Source organism: Mastigoproctus giganteus, chromosome 2 (assembly GCF_048544385.1).
Source record: "Mastigoproctus giganteus isolate SK-2022 chromosome 2, ASM4854438v1, whole genome shotgun sequence".
NCBI lineage: Eukaryota > Metazoa > Arthropoda > Arachnida > Uropygi > Thelyphonidae > Mastigoproctus > Mastigoproctus giganteus.
Genome location: NC_143576.1, coordinates 52,655,790 through 52,678,753, shown reverse-complemented (window position 1 = coordinate 52,678,753; position 22,964 = coordinate 52,655,790). Strand labels below are relative to the sequence as shown.

The following is a 22,964-nucleotide window of genomic DNA, read 5'->3' as shown; positions in this document are numbered from 1 at the left end:
TGTAAATTTTTATCTATAACGCTAATTAAATCTTAAACGGTGGATTAACTTTATTCAACCTCTTCTCACGGGGTCCATAGAACCACCAGTCAAAAATTTACAAAAATGCTATTAATATAAGTTCACTCAGTGTGTATATACCGTATGAGGATAAAATTACTTTCCATAATGAATTTAAATTTCATAACTCGATATTTATCTATTAACTGAATGAACTGAAAATTCTGTTTGGGCAAAGTATAGATAGCCTTAATTCATTTGCTAGATATAGTCACCATTATTTTCATTTCATTACTTACAGAGTTAGGTATACGGTGCAAGGAAGCCTGAGGCTTATGCCGCAACAGCCAAAAAAAAAAAAAAATTCCCTAGTTACCCTGAGAGAGAGAGTGTTGTTGTTGTTTTTGTTTTTAGGAGCATTAGCAACTAAGGCCATATTGCACCGGGATATGCGGTGGTCATTCCCCGACCTTTCCGCATCTTCCGTATTTGGTGGTGACGGGCTCGAACCCTTGTCTAATCAAGAAGCCTGTGATAGGCACTACTGCTCCTTCCCACCTGGCTACGGAGACGCCCAGAGAGAGAGGGTGTGAGAGAGTAGAAGGGAATCACCAAGAAAGAGAAGAATGATGATATCCAGCTGAGGACCCTGGCTGTGCCAAGCCCGTACTCACCAGATGTGAGCCTCCGGAGTTATTGAATGTAGTCGCTAAATATCGATAATCCCCTCTTAATTTATGTTTCATTTCTTAAAAGTTTAAAGGTGAGGTTTTGTAAACACAGCCCTTCAAGGAACAGTCAATCCAAACCATACACACGCCTAGCACTCTCGATCATTCAGTTTGAAGCCCTCGTGGGTAGTACAGTTAGTAGGATCGCTATCCTCCCCACATCGGGTGGAGAAAATAAGTTCAAGTCCCCGTCGATGATGGGAGGAATTTTTATGGGACTCTTTCACAACATGGCTGAGTTAGTTGGTCTCAAGAAGGGTAGCATGGTTCCTCTCCCCCACCCCAGTTTTTCATCTAGGAAATAGAAAATCAACCTCAGAACATGCAATTTACAGACAATATAGGGGTTACTTTATGAGCTAGAGCAGGTTGGAATCACAGGGAAAATCCTTCGATGGATAGCAGAATGACTTCAAGGCTGGAGGAAGAAGGTTGTGAATAAATCAGGTGTCGGCAACCTTTTTTAAGTGAAGAGCCATTTTTGATCTAATTAAAAAAAAAAGAATCCAAAGAGCTGCAGAGGGGAGAGGAGTTTTTTAAGAAATGGAACAGTAGGAAGGTGTTTTATTTAAAATATATATTTTTTGAAATATTATCTATTAATTATTTATTAATGTTCGCGATGTGCAGGCAAACTAAACTGAAAAGTATTTGCAGCTTGCACTGACACTAATGTTATCTTCACGTAGCCACCCGCACCCACTGTGTGCCGTTCTTGTCATGTGGGCTAAAATTAAAGAGCCGCAGGTTGCCGACCCCTGTGATGTTGTTTTTGTTGTTATTATTTGGTTTTTAGGAGCATTAGCAACTAAGTCCATATTACTCCGGAGATATGCGGTGGTCATATCCTGACCTTTCCACATCCTCTATATTTTGTGGTCACGGGCTAGAACCCCGGTCTAATCAAGAAGCGTGTGCTACGCACTGCTGCTCCTGCCCACCTGGCTATGGAAGGCTAACCTCTATGATAAATGGTTATTCTTAAGATTGGGTTAATGTAAGAAGTGGGGTTGCCCAAGTATCAGTATTGGGGCCACTATTGTTTTTGATATTCTTAAATGATATTGATGAAAGGATAGAAGGTGTGATGTCTAAATATGCAGATGATGTAAAGATTGGTAAAGTACTTAATGATCACCGCCAAGGAGCTGTTCTGAGGGTGAGACGAATGAGGCTCTTGCCTCACGCGAAAAGCTGAAAGGGATGCCAAAAGAAAGATTAAATAATTGCCAACATTGCCATCATTAACAGTAAGGCACAATTTTTCATTCTTGCCTCAGGTACTAAAATGGCTCTGCACTGCCCTGACGCCAAGAGAAGCTTCTTCAGAGTAACCACCTAGATAGACTTTAGGGATGGTCAAAAAAAGTGGCAGCGATGCTTTAATGGTTGAATTTGAAAGTGTCTGCAATTCTAACCAGACACAATAGGAGGGAGTATGTGATGAGAGCCTTGTCGATCAATTCGGCCCTGGAAAGATTGTGCAAGGCTCAAGGGGTAGAATTTTTTAAAGCCTGGTCTGTACTCGTTAACAGGAGAGACTCCTTCTAGAGGGATGGGATACACTTAAATAGAAAGGGTGCAAGATTATTTTCTGATGCTATCGTGTTAGATGGGTCGGAAAACTGCTAGCTTGGGGGAGGGATACAAGGACTAACAGATTAACAGTAGCCACTGGCAGAGGTGAAATTCATTCTTGCACTGCTTCTATTGATATGAGCAGCAGCCTGGAAAATAATGTGCAAAGGATTCCAGAGAGTGCTGGAAGTCCTTTCAGAACAAGTAAATACATGGGCTCTGTTAGGGTAGCTAAGAATAGGAACAGGTGCATGTATATTTACTTGCATGTACACTAATTTTAGGAGTTTTATAAATAAATTTGAGGTGTTGGTCAAAACTTCAAAGGCAAATATTGTAGGGATATCAGAGACGTGGTGTCACACAGATATAAGGAATGCAGAAATGGAATTTGGGCAGTACAATGTGTACAGGAAGGATAGACAGGATAGGAAGGGCGGGGTTATGCTGGTATTAGTTAAGAAATATAAAATCCAAGGAAGTGAAGCCAGTCGACATCGCTGGACAGTGCAGTGCAGTGTCGAGTCAGTTTGGTGTGATATAAGCATTGGGAGATCAAAATTGAGAGTAGGAGTGTGTTATAGACCTAATGACTATGATGAGTATAATAAGAAACTATACATGGAAATAGACAGGGCCAGTAAATCAGAGAGTGTTATAATGGGGGATTTTAATTTCCCAGATATTGACTGGAATTTGTGGGTTGGTCACTCACACACTAGCAATGCTTTTGTGGATTTATTGGATGATTGTTTTCTACATCAGCATATTTGGTAAACAACTAGAGGGAGTAATACTCTTGATCTGATTATCAGTAGTGATTCTTCATGCATTAAAATCTGCAGATAAAGGATCCACTAGCTGTCAGTGATCACAGTGTGCTGAAGTGGGATTTACTCAAAGAGTTAACTACCATCAGGGGTAAAGGGAAGGGCTTTTGCTTTCGTAAAGGTGACTATGGTAGTCTGAGACAGTATTTAAATTCTATACGGTGGGACCAACCAATGAAGTTACCAACAGCAAATTCAAAATGGGAAGCATTCAAAGAATTTATCTTGGAAACTACTAGGCTTTACTTACCAACTAAGAAATATTGTTCAAGGTTTAGGCCTAAATGGATGTTAGATGAACTAATGACACATATGGCAGAGAAGAAAAATGCATGGGATACATATAAATTAATGGGCGACATGGAAGCCTATGATAGATATAAGCTGTTCTGTAGCCAAGTCACAAAGGAGATTAGGCAGGCAAATGCAGATTATGAGGAATCCTTGGCAAAGGATGCAAAGAAAAACAACAAAGAGTTCTTTACCTATATAAACTCTAGAAGGAAAGGGATGAATCAGATTGGTCCATTGGATATTGATAGTTCAACTGTTGATGATCCAGCTTAGGTGGCTAACAAACTAAATGATTATTTTGCATCTACATTCACCCATGAAGAGTTATTCAGGGAGGGGAATGCCAGAGGTGAGTAAAACTCTGGCAATGAGCTAGATGATTTTGTAATGACTGAGAGGAAAGTGGAGGAGAAATTGTTGAAGAAAAACATAAAAAGCATCCGGGGTGGATGGGATCAATCCAGTTATATATAAAGGAGGCAGCAAAGGAAGTAAGCAAACCCTTAGCCATAATTATGAGGGCTTCTTTGGACTCAGGGGAGGCATCCATGGACTGGAGATGTGCAAATGTGACCCCAATTCACAAAGGAGGATCAAAGGGCAACACAAGTAATTATAGACCTGTTAGTTTAACTGTTCCAGGAAAATTAATGGAGGCACTGGTTAAAGAAGCACTGCAGGATCATCTAGACAAGAATTCAGTTATAGCTCAGACACAGCATAGTTTTGTTAAGGGGAAGCCTTGCCTGACCAGTTTGATTGGATACTATGATGCAGTCACAAAAGAACTGGATGCAGGGAATAACTTTGATATTATATATTTGAATCTTAGAAAGGCTTTTGATACTGTTGCACATGGAAGACTGCTGTGCAAATTGGAGCAGTGTGGCATTGGAGGCAAATTGCGGCTATGGATAAAGGGGTGGTTGAGTGGGAGAAGATGGAGAGTGGTAATCAGTGGACAGTGCTCATCATGGACTAATGTTATTAGTGGAGTCCCTCAGGGTTCAGTGTTGGGTCCATTTTTGTTTTCTCTATTTATAAATAATATTGATGATGGTATATCAAGCTTAATGTCCAAGTTTGCAGACGATACAAAATTTGGCAGGGTTGTTAAGGACACTACTGACGCTATGCTGCTTCAACAGGATATGGAAAGGTTGAGCAGATCGGCTGAGAGGTGGCAAATGAAGTTTAACATTGACAAATGTAAAGTACTACATATGGGAAGCAGTAACCCTAGAGTGACGTATCAACTCTGTGGTACTACACTAACAGTGGTAGAGAACGAAAAGGACCTGGGGGTAATTGTGCAGGAAGATATGAAGTTTTCTGAGCCGCGCAGACGGGCTGCAAGAGTAGTTCATGGTGTCTTATCAATGATATACAGGAATTTTTCTAGCAGGGATAAGGAGTTGATTATCCCCTTGTATAAGGCAATGGTCAGGCCATCCCTTGAGTATTGTATATAGGTCTGGAGGCCTCATTTCAAGAAGGATGTAGAGCTGCTGGAACGAGTACAGAGAAGGGCAACAAGATTAGTGAATGGAACAAAGGGTTGCCGTACGAAGAAAGTCTTAAGTTTTGCAAATTACAGTGTCTGGAGACTAGGCACCGGCGAGGTGATCTGATAGAGGTGTATAAAGCCTTGAATGGTTTGAGCATGCTCAATGCTGATGGAATTCTGCCTCTTGCTTAGAAAAAATCACCTGAGAGGGTATAAATTCAAATTGAGGAAAGACAGATGTAGGACAGATGTGCGGAAATTTGCCTTTAGCCAGCGGGTAGTTGGTTGGTGGAGCAGATTTCCATCCCTTGTTGTGGAAGTTGATTGGCCTAAATAAATTTAAGGCTCAGCTGGACAGGTATATCAAATGAATGGAGGGATGAAATTGAAGTTGTTTTTTTTTTTTTTTTTTTTTGGCTGATGCTGTATAAGCTTGCTTTCTTGCCTCATATGCCTGTTGTATTGCTATTGCTAATTTGTGCAGCAGTTGTCCATGTGCAAAAGTATCAAAATCCTTTCTAAGATCCAAAATATCAAAATTATTGTTTGCATCTAGTTCCTTTGTGACCACATCATAATATCCAATCAAATTTGTCAGACAAGACTTCCCCTTAACAAAGCTGTGTTCCCCTTAATGCAGATATAAGGAATGCAAAACTTAACAAAGTCCTGCATTCCTTATATCTATGTTACACCAAGGCATCAATGCCTTTGTTGTTTTGACCAACACCTCAAATTCATCAGATTTATTTATAAAACTCCTAGCATTGGTGCACACGCAAGTAAGTATATATGCACCTGTTCCTGTTCTTAGCTACCCTAACAGAGCCCATGTATTTACTTGTTCTGCAATGACTTCTAGCAGTTTCTGGAATCCTTTGCACCTTGATTTCCAGGCTGCTGCTCATTACAATAGAAGCAGTGAAAGAATGAATTTCACCTCTGCCAGCGGCTACTGTTAATCTTTTAGTCTGTGTATCCTCCCCAACCTAGCAGTTTTCCAACGCCTTGCTAGCATCAACAAATATTTTTGCACCCTTTCTGTTTAAATATATCCCATCCATGTAGAAACAGTCTCTCCTGTTAACAAGCACAGACCGCAAGCTGAGAAAAATTCTACCCCTTGAGCCTTGCACAATCTCTCCAGGGCCAAATTGATTGACAAGGCTCTCATTAAAAAAGTCCCTCCTATTGTGTCTGGGAATAATTGCAGACACTCTCAAATTCAACCTTAACTTGTTTTTTTTTTCAATATTGACCTGTACTTGTCAAGTAATTCTGCCAATCTCCTACTCTTAATATCTTTAGTGGCAATGTTACAACAATATCACCTTTTGTGCCCTTTAAAGATGATATCTGCTCTACTTTGCCTCTGGCAGATATAAAGAGTATACCCCCCATGTGCAAGTTCTGAAATACGACACCTAACACACTGTAGGTGACCCCCCCAGGTGCAAACCATTGTAAATGGGTCGAGGTGTGGTGTCCGCACAGAGGAATGTCACTCCTCTGTGTTAGCAGGCAATACCAGGTGTGCTACCATGTGGTAGATGACTCTTATAAACTGGTGAAATACCACCACTTTGTGTATTGGAGGCTTGAAGTGGTGAAACCCATCTTGAGTCACCAGTGTAAAGCTCTGGCTAACCCTCTTCCATCATGCAGCATGATTGATGGCTTTTGAGGTTATGATGGACATAATGGCAAGATCCAAAGTTCCTTACATTTGGAGGCTACAGCTCTAAAACAGTGTTTGTTGGCTGGCTGCTAGATAGTCCACTGGAACAAAACTATTGGTAACCCTAGGAAGCTTCCAGATCAGCTAGTAGCTAGTGTATAATCTCATTGCCTCTGCTCTTCCAGGTAATGACTGGAGGGAGTCTGAGTAATGTATTTGCAGAGGGGACATTCTTGCAATGTTAACAAGTGAATGAGAGGAATTACTTCAATAATTTCCTGTTGAATGCTTCGGTGCTGACATTCTCTATTATTCAAATGAATTTAAAAAAATAACTTAATGTATTCTTACACCCAAAGAAAAATTGATTATCCAACGTAACTGGTATCAGTGGTTTAAGAGTTCCAAACACAACCCAACCCAACTCAACCCCAAAATACATTAAACCATCAACCAATACTTACGAGTGGAAGAAGACAGCATCAGTAATAAAAACAGATATGATGTAATTTAAATTTTACTCTTATACGTGATGTTGGAGGCTTAATATGTGCAGTATTCAGTTTAATTTATACACGAAACCAACAAATACCGACATGTTATGTTTTTGCATTAAAATAGTTGCTATCGTTTCACCTATAAAAGGTCGATAATCCTAAATTAGTTCTTTAATGCATATAGATATTCTTCGTCTGAATTTGTTTTGAACACTGAGATACAAATGTTAACGAATAGATTCCAAAGTTGTGGCTATCTCTTATTTGTGATAAATCATATGAAAGTACAAGCAGAAAACCAGTTACGTAAACCCACACCTGCAAAAAATAGTAATATGGTAAAAAAATATTTTATTTCTTTCCTATATATACAATGGCATATCCAGTTGAATAAACTTTCAAACATACAGAATTTAAAATAGTATCAACCAACAAGAAAATTACATGCAGTTCTGAACAATCACTCTGTTTAATTTGCTTTTGCATTCCAAACACTTGATTTAGTTTCTAATATTTCCTGTTAGGACTGCGGTTCTTCATATCAAGTTTTAACATGATGTACATTAGACACGAGGGTTAAACAACGTACGGCATCTGTCCTTGCTTCCCATCCTTCTGCATCAGAATCAGCTTTCCATGCAGTTAATGAAGGACATACCTTTTTGTTTAATAGCAGAAACACTTTAAATTGAATTGCATCAAAATTCAATTAATATGCATCCCCTATCCCATTTCAGACTCTTGGTCTTTCGTATGCATGTGCCGAAAAAGCAACTAATTTCTCCTTTAAATTCTGTCATAGTTTTGTGCTATACTATCTTGTGATCATGACCATTGTCGCAAAGCCCTTTTTTTTTATTACTCCAAAACAGCCTAAGCCTTACAGAGGGAAAAAAATATATATAGTATAAATTAAATAACATATAAATTAAATATCAATAAAAAAATAGAGTAAAATACAACATATATTAAGAAACAAAGAAATTTGCATAACAAAGAAAATACATTTGTCACTTTATCTAAACAGTTAATATTAGCACCTGACTAACTTTGATTAAATGATTAAATTTTTTAAATTTATAAATTCATTATTATTTTTTTTATATTTTTCAATTTATTATTTTTTTCATATTTTTCAATTTATTTTTTATTTTTAATATTTTTAAAATTAATTAATTTATTAATTTTTTTGTTTAGTAGACCACTCCATCCTGATTACATACGTAATAAATGTATACAGGGTGTCTCAAAAATATTGGTACAAACATTTAGGGGAGGTAGGGAACATCTAAAAGAATGTGAATCGCATAGGAACCCATAACCGGAAACGTCACGGGAAAGTGGTAGCAGAGGCACAAGAAGCAGAAATGACACAAGACAGTAATTAGTGGCAAACATTTATTTGACATAATATTAATGATGGAGTATGAGATGGATGCATTTCGTGATGTTACAACAGATGCTCGAAGGTTCCACCATGAGACACGATGCATGTGTGACACCGACGCAGCATGGATTGGCAGACCTGGTCGAACACACCTGGAGTTTCTTTGACAGTAGTAGCAGCAGCGCAGACGAGATCCACTTTTGTCTCCACAGGCGATTCATACACGATAGATTTGAGGCCCCCCCCCCACAGAAAGAAATCAATGCTCGATAAATCAGGTGAGTGTGGGGCCAGGCAACGGGTCCACCACCGCCAATCCACCGACGCCCAAAACGCCTGTTCAAATGGTCACGAACACGCCTTCCATAATGGGCAGGTACCCCGTCATGTTGAAACCAAATGTTGCGTCTCACATTTTCTGGAACATCGTCAAGTAACTCTGGTAGAACTTGTTCAAGAAAGATCCGATATTTAGCAGAGTTCATGCGGGATTGTAACAGGTATGTGCCGACTAAGTAGTCACCGACCATACCTACACACACATTTATTGCGAAGCGATGTTGTGCCGCATGGGGGCGCACATCGTGTGGGTTGTTGTGAGCCCACACATGAGCATTGTGCTGATTGAATAAGCCTTCCCGAGTGAAATAAGCCTCATCCGTGAACAAAACATAGACTGGAAAATTCAAGACTTGTTGAACATTTTCTTGTAGAAACCACTGCGCAAAAGCCACACGTGCAGGATGATTTTGGGAGAGCAGTAACTGAACCCTTTGGAGGTGAAAGGGGTGTAAGGAATTGTCGTGCCAGACACACTGTACACTGCATAAGGTATAAGGTATGTTCGTGTCAGACGGCACCTGGGATTTCTCCCATCTTCGTGCTTGTTTCGCTGTATCGAGGACAATACACTGTCAAGCCAGAGACTTGAAAGTGTGTGGGCCGTGTCTGTGCAGTGTGATATGTTGTGCCCATTGTTTATCCGGCTTATTGGCCACCAGGCCCCTAGTGGGGCCCAATGTTGCCCATACCCTGCCACGTGGAGGCTAGTCGGGTGTATCCAGTATCACAACAAATTGCTCTGGCAGCTCCTGCCATCTAGTTTCCTGGGATTTCAGTGGCTAAAACCTATAAAAAAAAAAATTAAAAAAAAAAATTATGCGTTTGACATTAATGCTTAATGGGATTGTTGTTAGAAAATCGCTGGTTGGTGTTGAACGCTAAAGAGATGTGTTAAAGGCCAAATAGGTCGGGCAAAATTTTGATGTTATTAAATTTAGACATGTGAGGTTATCTGCTAGATAAAAGCTAATAGTGTTAGTTGTCTTAGAGATTTACACAAAACTGGTAGAATTTAGACGTTGATTATAATTTGGCGGCATTGTTCAGGGTGTACTCAGTCGATTTAGTGAGAGAGAAGGGGGAGACTGAAGACTGGGGGGAAACAGATAGAAGAATAGGGACGATAGAGTAAGCATCCCTAAAGAGGTCAGTGGAAACGAGCCCCACCAGGCGAAGTATGCGGGGTAGGCAGGGAGGCGAGGAGAGGAGACAGAGATCCGTCTCCTCCCTCCCCTGCCTGGGGATGGGGTTTTAAAGGGAACCGGGTTAGAGTACCCAGTTCAGATCGCCAATGGCATGTTGGCAGCAAAGGCGCAGAAGAATGTCTTCTTCGGTGTTATTTCCAAGGAGTGTCGAATCCGGTATGAAGGTCAAGCCGCCCATCCTGCTCCGGGGGTGGGATATGTTAGCTGGCAGTGGGGAACCCACCAGGTGAGGGGGTGGGAGACACACACATTTACTTCATTCATAATCTGCATTCTCACTCTACTTGCATTCTTTTTTTTTTTTTTTTTTAATACTTTTTTCTTATTTTATATTTTTTTCCCCCAAGTTTTTTTTTTTTTTTATATATATATATATATATATATTTTTTTTTTTTTATTTATTTATTTATTATTATTTTTTTTAATACTTTTCTTAATTTATAATTTTTTTTTTCAAGTTTTTTATATATATACATATATATATATAATATTACGGATAATATAAATAACCAGTAGAATAAGCAATAAGCAAATAAATCCAACAATAATACCGTCAGGGACCTAAGATAACGCAAAAAAAAATAATAAATAAAAATAAAAATAAAAAAAATAAAAAAATAATTAAATAAAAAAATAATTATTATCGCTTTTTACCGACAATCTAGATGACTTCAACAGGGGCCAACCACCCAGAATGAAGGCAAAAAACGACAAGAGGTTCTCTGTTTCTGTGATGATCAATATATGCTAAGTAATTTAAATCTAAACCAAATATAAACCAGTATAGGCCGAAAGTAAATCGAATATAAATAAATCGAAAGATGATAATAAATGTTAAGAAAATTTAGAAATATTAGAATCAAAGGTAAGAAATATAAGTAAAATATAAATGTAAGCATATATTAATCATTGTTGACCCGACAGAGAACGTAATTTAATGATTAAAATAAGATTAAATATATAATACATACTACATATTGACCGTATCTAGGACATAATGTAATAGTCGTCAAAATAATCTAATCTCAATTTAATCTTATTTTAATCATTAAATTACGTTCTCTGTCGGGTCAACGATGATTAATATATGCTTACATTTATATTTTACTTATATTTCTTACCTTTGATTCTAATATTTCTAAATTTTCTTAACATTTATTATCATCTTTCGATTTATTTATATTCGATTTACTTTCGGCCTATATTGGTTTATATTTGGTTTAGATTTAAATTACTTAGCATATATTGATCATCACAGAAACAGAGAACCTCTTGTCGTTTTTTGCCTTCATTCTGGGTGGTTGGCCCCTGTTGAAGTCATCTAGATTGTCGGTAAAAAGCGATAATAATTATTTTTTTATTTAATTATTTTTTTTATTTTTTTATTTTTATTTTTATTTATTATTATTTTTTTTTTTGCGTTATCTTAGGTCCCTTGATGGTATTATTGTTGGATTTATTTGCTTATTGCTTATTCTACTGGTTATTTATATTATCCTTAATATTATAGACATTATGGGTGCATTGCATGATTGCTTGCAACTGCATTGACTCATAAATATTATTTACATATTAGTTACAGTTACTGTCGTTTTAACTTTCTTTACTTTTTTATCAATAATTATAAACATATATATATATATATATTTATTTTATTTATTTGTTTCTCTCAACTCATTCATCTTTTTCTCACACACCAGGAGGGGATGCAATGATGTGCAGTGTAAATTTAAATACTAATTAAAACTAGGGTTAGTGTACTTAACTGTAGCATTTATGGTTTGTGTTCTTTTTCTCACACGCTTACACTTTTATTCATTCTTCTAGCTCTCATCTCATTTATTCGACTCCTACTTTTTGCACTGCACTCTCTGGGCACCTCAACTTTCTGTTATTCTTCAGTTGTGGTGCAGGCCTAGCTGCAAGTTTTTTTTTTTTTTTTTTTTGCAGGCCAGGGGAGAATGCAGTGATAGTGTTTATGTGGTTAGTAAATGTTTGTTAGTACAGTATATGTAAAGTAATGTAAGTTATTTTTAACTTTGTATTCTTTCGGCCAATTACATTTGCTCTTCTACTCATTCCCATTCACTCTCTCTTTCCCTCATGCTAGGTCACTCTTTCTTTCACCAAAACTGCCATTTATTCCCTTTTACCATAATTCCTAGTTAATTCTGTGCCCAGCCTATTTATTCTATCTTTCATTTTCATTCATTCATTCTACATTGCATCCCCTTGCTACTAACTTACTGATATTTTTTTCAGTTAATTTGCTTCCCTGGCTCCCTATACATCTCCCTCCCCTACATGGTTACTTATTTGGTGTGGGGCCCCAGGTTCCTACACATGGCAGGGTAGTCCTGGGGAGTTTTGTTATTTCAGGTTTCTGTCAGGGTGCAGAATACTGCTATCCTAACAGTTTTTAAGTCATCATCTGGGCGTGGTGGGAAACTTGGGCAATTTTACTATTGATTATTGATTAATTGCTGGGGGGGCTGAATTGCCATTCTTTGGATTGCTCTGCGCATTTTCAATACTTTCTGTGTGAAAGATGTTAAAGGCTTTATAATTTTGCTCTTCTATGATGAACAGATGTTCTTCTCCCCTGGGAAGGGGACCAATCTGTGCTATTAGCTCTGTTCTGGGGATGTCATATACATTCATATAGAATGTGTGCCCAGTCTTCACTTTCCCCACAGGTGCAGTTTGGGTCATCAGTCAGGCCAAGGAGGTTAGTTTTGCCTTTAGGGAGCTGTGACCTGTCAATATAAATGTTGTAAAACGTACAGGGGCATACCACTTAGGTGGCTTTGGGCTAACCATTGACACCTGTGGCAGAAACCGTTTGGTGACCAGACCTCTGGTTTCCTGCTCCCACTTTGTCTGCCCTAGCTCGTGGAGCTTTGTGGCTATTCTTTTTCTTTCATCATTGACGGTGTTGGTTGTATCAAGGGCTATCCCCAGAAATTCTGTGGGTATGCCCTTTTTAAATCTATAATATAAGCCTCTTTTGGCTACTTCCAGGTAAAGTGGGAGAGTTCCGGCCAGCAACTGTAGTGCAGGTGTGCTTACTGTGCGACATGCTCTGGTAATAGTGAGTAGTATTGTCCTTTGTATTGATTCTAATGTATTCCTATTTCTTACTATGGCCGAGCGGATGAACCACGCACCGGCTTCATAGGTGATAACAGGTAGGAACATTGCACGGTATATGACCACCAGGGTCTTTCTTTTGATCCCCCAGACTGCTCGACTGATCCTGGCAATCATACCTGCATAATTTCTCACTTTCTTTGCCAAGTAGATTAAATGGGGGTAAAAAGTTAGTTTTGAATCAAAGACCACTCCAAGATATTTTAGTTCTGTTACTATTTTTATAGTGGTTGTGTTAATTTTGATTTGTGCACATCTGCTTATGTCCAAGTTGCCTTTTAGAAGTATTTGTTTGGTTTTTTTCAGGCGATATTTTGAGCATGTGCATTTGTGCCCACTCCTGCAGCTGCAAGAGGGCAGTGTTTGCTCTTTGCTCTACAACCACTCGTGAGTTACCTTTTACAAGGAAAATCATGTCCTCTGCAAATGCCAGGCTTTCCACGGAGACCAGATCCAAGGCCAAAAATTCGTCCAGAACAATGTTCCAAAAGAAAGGGCCAAGGATTGAACCCTGCAGGCAGCCTTTATTCACAGGGTGTGTCAACTCCTGGAACCTTGTGCGTATTGAGACACTTCTGTCTGTAATGTAGCTGTTTATTACCTTATAGAGGTTTTGTGGGGTATTTGCCTGGCAAAGTCTCCTAAGGACACTAGACCACCAGAGTGAGTCAAAAGCCCCAGCAAAGTTAATGGAGATTGCGAGCATATATTTCTCCTCTGTGTTTTTAACTGTTATCAGTAGGTGGTGCATGGCATCCTCCATGGAATTGCCCTGCTTAAAACCGTACTGATTGTTGGAATGCAGACCTGGTTCTGTGTAATATTGAGCTAATCTGCTATATATTAGTCTTTCATATATTTTCCCTAGTACAGGGAGTAGGGCTATTGGTCTATATGATTTGGGATCAGTAGGGAGTTTTTCAGGGTTTTTGAGAATTAATCTTAACACAGCTTGTTTCCATATTTTTGGGAATATACCTTCTGTCATACAGTTATTATATAGTGCTATTAATTTATCTGCTGCTATTTCTGCAAATTTTTTGATAATCTCAACCTCTAAGAGGTCAAAACTTGGGCATTTATTGTTTTTGGTTTTAGATAGTGCTATTTCTAAGTCTTGTATGGTGAACAGAGGTTCAATATTGGCATTGTCATATTCAGTGTTTTCTTTTATAATGTTTAGCTGGGTTGGGGAATGATTCCCAGTTTCAGTCTGAATGATACTGTCTAGGATGTTATTAACAGAATCCACCCAACACAGGGTTGGAGTTCCATCTGGTTTGACAGTAGTTTCTAAGACATCTCCTCTTGCCAGCTTGTTGGTCACTATTCTGTAGAACTCCCCAGAGGTTATTGTTTCCAGTAGTTCCCACCAAGTGCCTCCAGCATTCCCTTTTCTTGTCTCTTATGAGGGCTGTATACTGATTCCTGTGAGTTCTATAAGAATCTCTCAGTGCATCCACCTCATTTTGTGGCCAAGATGTTCTGGCTCTTTGAAAATGTCTCCTCACCTGGTGTATCCTACTTCTGAGTATAGTCGGTTCGGGGCACCACCAGGGAACTGTCTGCTTCCTCGGTTTTTTCCATGGGATAGACAGGGTTGCCGTTTTTGTTAAAATGTTTGTCATATTCAGTGTTTGCTCGTCCAGGCTACAGTTGCTTGATCTAGACCACTCATTTTCCTGTTTTTGCAGCTGTACACTGCAACAAGACACTCCTAAGGCAGAGGCAATGGCACATGTGCTGGTAGTAGGATTATTCTGGACGGCATTCAACACACTTTCTTCCATGGCGGGAGGTCGCGTCGAACGTGGTCTGCCCACACTACTCCTGTTACCTCTAAATGACCAATAATCGCACAAATTTCGATGCACACGCGCAAACAAACGGTAGTCTGATACATGTCTGTCTGTGAAACGTTCTCCATAAATTCGTTGAGCGGCTCGTCCATTGCCCTCTGCTAATCCATACCCCAGGTGCATGTCTGCCATCTCACAGTTAGTATATTGATGCATGCTCTTCATGCAGCGACTACTGCTTGAATGAGCAAACCAGAAATTTTCCCTCTCGCAAACTGATGAACAGCGCCGTGTACTGACTTAAGGTGACGTTTCTGGTTATGGGTTCGTATGCGATTCACATTCCTTTACCTCCCGTAAACGTTTGTACCAATAATTTTGAGTCACCCTGTATACATATCTTATTAAATACATAAATATTACATAGTATGAATCAGAGTTGTAATACTCAATACATTCTACGTTGATATTAATATTTGTAAAGTAAAATAATAAGAGGAGTTTACCTCAATATAGTACATAGAACACTTCCGTATGATACTCTCCAGAAATTAAAACGAAAAAAATCGAAAACTTACATTAGAGTAAAAAATATATAATTAAAAACCAATTTAACACAATTTAAATCATTTGAACACAATTAAAAATCAATTTAACACAATTAAAAATTAAAAAAAATCTAACGAAAATATTCAAATCAATTTTCCTTTCTGAAGCTGACAACGCTTTTCGACTGTGTGTCGTGATCACAGGAATGAAAATTACCGAATAGGGTTGAACCTGAAACTTAAATAGTGATTATTTGTCTTCGCACATGCGCCTTTGTCCATGCATCCGAGATCAAATATGGCCACCGAACATTAACAGAATTCTTGTGTAATTTAATTTCTACAGTTTCTGCAATTAATAGTCAAGTATAATTACGTTGAACATTAAGTATTTTGGGCTCGTTAACTCGACGGAATCTCCTTTGGGCTCAGAAATACAAATATTAACTGGCAGGTTCTTAAATAGGGGTTATCCTATTTAAGAACCTGCCAGTAATAGGAGTTATCCTATTTAAAAACTTGCCACAATAAACCGAATTAGGGTACATGCTAAGGATAGGATACCAAATACTACACCAACCAACAATAGTAATATCAAAAATACTTTATTTCTGCCCTATATGTTGAACAGTGGCACAAACAGCTCAATAGATTCTTTAAAGTTACTGAATTTAAAATTGTGGCCAGGCCAATACGGAAATTACACGCTGTACTGAACAATCGCTTGGTTCTTTCCGCGTTCGCAACACAAATTAATGATCTGGTATACAACATTTCTTGCAGTGATTGTGACTCGTCTTACCAAGGTTCGACGCGATTTTCTCTGAATATTCGTGTAAATCAACATGAAGCCTCAGTTCTTGTTTCTTGTTCAGCAGCGTCAGAATTAGCCTTTCATACCATTAACGAAAAACATACTTTTTTATTTAAAGAGGCCAAAATACTTAATGTTCAACGTAATTATACTCGACTATTAATTGCAGAAACCATAGAAATTAAATTACACGAGAATTTTGTTAATGTTCGGCGGCCATATTTGATCTCCGATGCGTGGACATTTACGCGCATGCGCCAAGACAAATAATCACTATTTAAGTTTCAGGTTCAACCCTATTCGGTAATTTTCATTCCTGTGATCGTATGTCGTATAAGGTCAAAAAGCGTTTTCAGCTTCAGGAATCGTTTTGAATATTTTCGTTAGATTATTTTTAATTTTTAATTGTGTTAAATTGATTTTTAATCGTGTTCAATTGATTTAAATTGTGTTAAATTGGTTTTTAATTATTTATTATTTACTCTAATGTAAGTTTTAGATTTTTTCGTTTTAATTTCTGGAGAGTATCTTACAGAAGTGTTCTACGTACTATATTGAGGTAAACTCCTCTTATTATTTTACAAATAAATATTACATAAATATTGAAGTCATATCTATAGGCAAAGATCTAAATTAATAGTAACGAATGGGCCTGGAGTACTGGGGTCCATAGTTCAAATACAGATATATACAGTTATACCCAGTTATTTATTAACAAATAAAGTACAAATAACAGTACAAAACCAGTAGCTTTCGGAACGCGTGTCGTTCCGAAAGCTACTGGTTTTGTACTGTTATTTGTACTTTATTTGTTAATAAATAACTGGGTATAACTGTATATATCTGTATTTGATCTAAATTAAAAAATTACTTCTTTTCCTTTTGTTGATAGAACCTTTTAATTTCATTTTTAATATCAATATTAGATTCATTTAATAATCTAGTAGTTCAGTTGAAAAAATCAAACTTTAAGTGATTAGTTTTGAATGGCTCTTGTACAAATAAATCATGCCTTCTCAATATTCTTTGCAGGTATCCAAAATTTATCAGCCAGACTAACTCAGGGGCATCCAACTTGCCATTAATTAAATACACAAAGCACTTGTAGTCAGCAACAGCCCTTCTTTGATAAAGTGGTAACATATTGAAAAGTACACCATTCTTTATAAGATTTTTCTGTAATTTCTAATCTTGATTTGTACACTAAAAATCTAGTCATGGATCTCTGAATATGTTCCAGCTGTTTGATAAGCATGAAATTATGGGGATTCCATATTAAAAAATAATGTTTTTAGTATGTACATTAAAAGTCCCATTGGCAGAGAACCATATACCTAAGTCTAAAACCTCATGTACTCTTTTTATCATCTCACCATTAATTTTATAAGGATAAGTAAATCTTTTTTATGATAGTCTAATATAGAAATTGTACAGCATTTTTCAGCTTCAGGATCTTGTCTTAATTATATACATTTAAGTTGTTTTTTTAAATTCATTTGGATAATAGAGAGTGTCAGCATTGAAGTATTCTACAAGAAATTATTGAGGTAATTCGTCACATTCATTTGTTAATTGATTTATAACGTAAAACATATTGAGCCTTGTGCTCTTGTATTTATTAATTTATTTAGCATTAGCATTAGTAGAGGCATTTGATGCAAGAAAGCAAGCTTATACAGCATCAGCCAAAAAAATAAATAAAAAATAAAAAAAAAAATAAATAAAAAATAACCACTTCCACTTCACCCCTCTGTTCATTCGAAATACCTGTCCAGCTGAGCCTTAAACTTATTCAGGCTATCAACCTCCACGACAAGAGATGGAAGTCTGTTCCACCAACCAACCACCCGTTGGTTAAAGGCAAATTTCCTCACGTCTATCCTACATCTGTCTTTCCTCAATTTGAATTTATGCCCTCTCACGTGATTATTCTGAGCAAGAGGAAGAATCCCATCCGCATTGAGCATGCTCAAACCATTCGAGGCTTTATACACCTCTATCAGATCACCTCGCTGGTGCCTAGTCCCCAGACACTGTAATTTGCAAAACTTAAGCCTTTCTTCGTAAGAGCACCCCTTTTTTCCATTCACCAATCTTGTTGCCCTTCTCTGTACTCGTTCCAGCATCTCTACATCCTTCTTGAAATGAGGCCTCCAGACCTGTATACAGTACACTAGGTGTGGCCTGACTATTGCCTTATACAAGGGAATAATCACCTCCTTATCCCTGCTAGTAAAATTCCTATGTATCATCGACAGTACACCATGAGCTACTCTTACAGCCCGTCTGCACTGCTCAGAAAACTTCATATCTGCTTGCACAACCACCCCCAGGTCCCTTTCATTCTCTACCACTGTCAGTGTAGTACCACACAGTTGATACGTTGCTCTGAGGTTGCTGTTTTCCACATGTAGTACTTTACATTTGTTAATGTTAAACTTCATTTGCCACCTCTCAGCCCATCTGCTCAACCTTTCCAGATCGTGTTGCAGTAGCATAGTGTCAGTAGTGTCCTTGACATTAAGCTTGATATACCATCATCAATATCATTTATGAATACAGAAAACAATAATGGACCCAATACTGAACCCTGAGGGACTCCACTAATAACATTAGTCCACAATGAGCAGTGTCCATTGATTACCACTCTCTGTCTTCTCCCCCTCAACCACCCCTTTATCCATAACAGCAATTTGCCTCCAATGCCACACTGCTCCAATTTGTGCATCAGTCTTCCATGTGCAACAGTAATAAAAGCCTTTCTAAGATCCAAGTATATAATATCAAAGTTATTCCCTGCATCCAGTTCTTTTGTGACTGCATCATAGTATCCAATCAGATTGGTCAGGCAAGACTTCCCCTTAACAAAACCATGCTGTGTCTGAGCTATAACTGAAGTCTTGTCTAGATGATCCTGCAGTGCTTCTTTAACCAGTGCCTCCATTAATTTTCCGGGAACAGAAGTTAAACTAACAGGTCTATAATTACTTGTGTCGCCCTTTGATCCTCCTTTGTGAATTGGTGTCACATTTGCACATTTCCAGTCCATGGGTACTTCCCCTGAGTCCAAGGAAGCTCTCGTAATTATGGCTAAGGGTTTGCTTACTTCCTTTGCTGTCTCCTTTAATATAACTGGATGGATCCCATCCACTCCAGGTGCCTTTCTTGTATTTATCCTCAACAATTTCTCCTCCACTTTACTCTCAGTTATTACAAGATTCTCTAGCTTACTGCCAGAGTTGAATACACCTCTGGCATTCCCCTCGCTGAATAATTCCTCATGTGTGAATGTCGATGCAAAATATTCATTTAGTTTATTAGCTACCTGAGCAGGATCATCAACAGTTGATCCATCAATATCAAGTGGACCAATCTGATTCATCCCCTTCCTTCTAGAGTTGACATAAGTAAAGAACTCTTTGCTGTTTTTCTTTGCATCCCTTGCCAAAGATTTCTCGTAATCTGCCTTCGCCTGCCTAACCTCCTTTGTAACTTGGTTACAGATCAACTTGTATCTATCATAGGCTTCTGTGTCACGTGTTAATTTGTATGTATCCCATGCATTTTTCTTCTCTGCCATATGTCTCATTAGTTCATCTGTCCATTTAGGCCTAAACCTTGAACAATATTTCTTAGTTGGTATGTAAAGCCTAGTAGCTTCCAAGATAAGTTCTTTGAATGCTTCCCATTTTGAATTTGCTGTTGGTAACATCATCAGTTGGTCCCAGTGTATAGAATTTAAATACTGTCTCAGTCCATCGTAGTCGCCTTTGCGAAAGCAATAACCCTTCCCTTTACCCCTAATGGTAGTTATCTCTTTGAGTAAATCCCACTTCAGCACACTGTGATCACTGCCACCTAGTATTTCATTTACCTGCAGATTCTTAATGCATGAAGAATGACTGCTGATAATCAAATCCAGAGTATTACTCCCTCTAGTTGCCTCCCGAACATGCTGATGTAGAAAACAATCATCCAATAAATCCACAAAAGCCTTGCTAGTGTGTCAATGACCAGCCCCCAAATTCCAGTCAATATCTGGGAAATTAAAATCCCCCATTATAAGACTCTCTGATTTACTGGCCCACTCTATTTCCCTGTACAATTTCTTATTATACCCATCAGAGTCATTAGGCCTATAGCACACTCCTCCTCTCAAATTTGATCTCCCAATGCTTATGTCACACCAAACTGACTCGACACTGCTCTGCCCAGCAATGTCGACTGGCTTCACTTCCTTGGATTTTATGTATTTCTTAACTAATAGCATAACCCCTCCTCCCTTCCTATCCTGTCTATCACTTCTGTAGACATTGTACTCCCCAAATTCCAGTTCTGCATTCCTTATATCTGTGTGACACGATGTCTCTGAAATCCCCACAATATCTGCCTTTGATGTTTTGAGCAATACTTGAAATTCATCAAATTTATTTACTAAACTCCGAGCATTGGTGTACACGCAAGTAGTAGTAGTAGTAGTAGTGGCATGTGATGCATGAAAGCAAATGTATGAGCTTATGCAGCATCAGCCAAAAAAAAAAAAAAAAAAATCACACCATTCCCTCCAAATGCCTGTCCAGTTCCTCCTTAAATTTATTCAACCTATCAACTTCCACAACGACAGATGGAAGTTTGTTCCAGCAATTAACCACCCGCTGGCTAAAGGCAAATTTCCGCACATCTATTCTACATCTGTCTTTTCTTAATTTGAATTTATGCCCGCTTAGGTTCGTAATCTGAACAAGTGGAAGGATCCCATCAGAATTCATCGTGCTGAACCCATTCAAGGCCTTATACACCTCAATCAGATCACCGTGCAGCTGCCTACTCCAGCCACTGCAATTTCCAGAATTTAAGACAATCTTGGTAAGAGGATCCCTTCATTCCCCTCACCAATCTTGTTGCCCTTCTCTGTACACGCTCAAGCAAATCTACATCCTTCCTAAAATGAGGCCTCCAGACCTGTACGCAGTACTCATGGTGCGGCGTGGCCTGACCATTGCCTTATACGGAGGGACAATCACCTCCTTTTCCCTGCTAGCAAAATTCCTATATATCATTGATAAAACCCCATGACTTGACCTGGCAGCCTATCTACATTGCTCAAAAAATTCATATCTGGCTGCACAATTACTCCCAGGTCTTTTTCATTTTCTACCACCTTAAGTGTAGTACCACACAGTTGGTACGTTTCTCTGGGGTTACTTCTACCCATATGAAGGCATTTGTGAAGGTTAAACTTCAGTTGCCACTTCTTAGCCCATTTGCTCAAATTATCTAGATCCTCTTGCAGTAGAACACTGCCATTACTGTCATTATCAACCCTGCCAACCTTTGTATCATCTGCAAACGTCGACACTAAGCATGATATACCTTCATCAAATTATTGATAAATATACAAAACAACATTGGACCCCAACACCGAACCCTGTTGGACTCCGCTAATAACATTATTCCACGAAGTGCAGCACCCATTGATTACCACCCTCTGTATTCTTCCACTCAACCATCCTTTTATCCATTGTAGCAACTTACCCTTAATACCATTCTGCTCCAATTTGTACAATAGTCTTCCATGCGCAACAGTGTCAAAAGTTTTCCTGAAATCCAAATATATGATATCAAAATTATTTTTTGCATCCAGTTCCTTTGTAACCACATCATAATATCCTATCAAATTTGTCAGACAAGACTTTCCCCTAACAAACCCATGCTGAATTATTGCTGCAGTCTTGTCTAGATGATCCTGCAATGCTTCTTAAACAGTGACTCCATTATTTTACTCGGAACAGAAGTTAAACTAACTGGTCTGTAATTATTCGTGTCACCCTTCGATCTCCCTTTGTGAATTGGGGATACATTTGCACATCTTCAGTCCGTGGTGACTGGAGATGTGCAAATGTCAAAAGAAGTGCATCCAGTTGATATAGATGAACAGTGCTTGATATAGATGAACAGTGCACTGTTGAGTCAGTTTGGTGTGACATAAGCACTGCGAAAGCAAAAATAAGAGTAGGAGTGTGTTATAGGCCTAATGACTTGAATGAGTACAATGAACAGTTGTACAGAGAAATAGAGTGGGCTAGTAAATCAGAATGTCTTATAATGGGGGATTTTAACTTCCCAGATATTGACTGGAACTAGTGGGTTGGTCCCTCACACACTAGTAAGACTTTTGTGTATTTATTGGATGATTGTTTTCTACAGCAACATGTTCGATAGGCAACCAGAGAGGGTAATACTCTTGATCTGGTTATCAGCAGTGATCATTCGTGTATTAAGAATTTGCAGATAAAGGAACCACTGGCTGGCACTGATCACAGTGTACTGATGTGGGATTTACTTAAAGTGAGTACAGTGGTCTCAGACAGTTTTTAAATTTTGTACAGTGGGATCAACTGACGATGTTACCAACAGTAAATTCTATGTGGGAAGCATTCAAGGAATTAATCGTGGATTCTACTAAATGTTTCATACCTATTAAGAAATATTGTTCAAGGTTTAGGCCTAAATGGTTATCAAATAAATTAATGAGACTAGTGACAGAGAAGAAAAATGCATGGGATGCATATAAATTATCAAGCGACTCAGAAGTCTGTGGTAG

The 22,964-nt window shown here is 38.3% G+C and overlaps 1 protein-coding gene across 1 annotated transcript in view; it reads left to right on the top strand.

The window, feature by feature from the left end:
* The window catches only part of LOC150089302 (uncharacterized), a 600,028-nt gene that overhangs the window by 167 nt on the left and 576,897 nt on the right, over positions 1-22,964 (top strand). The window lies entirely within an intron of this gene.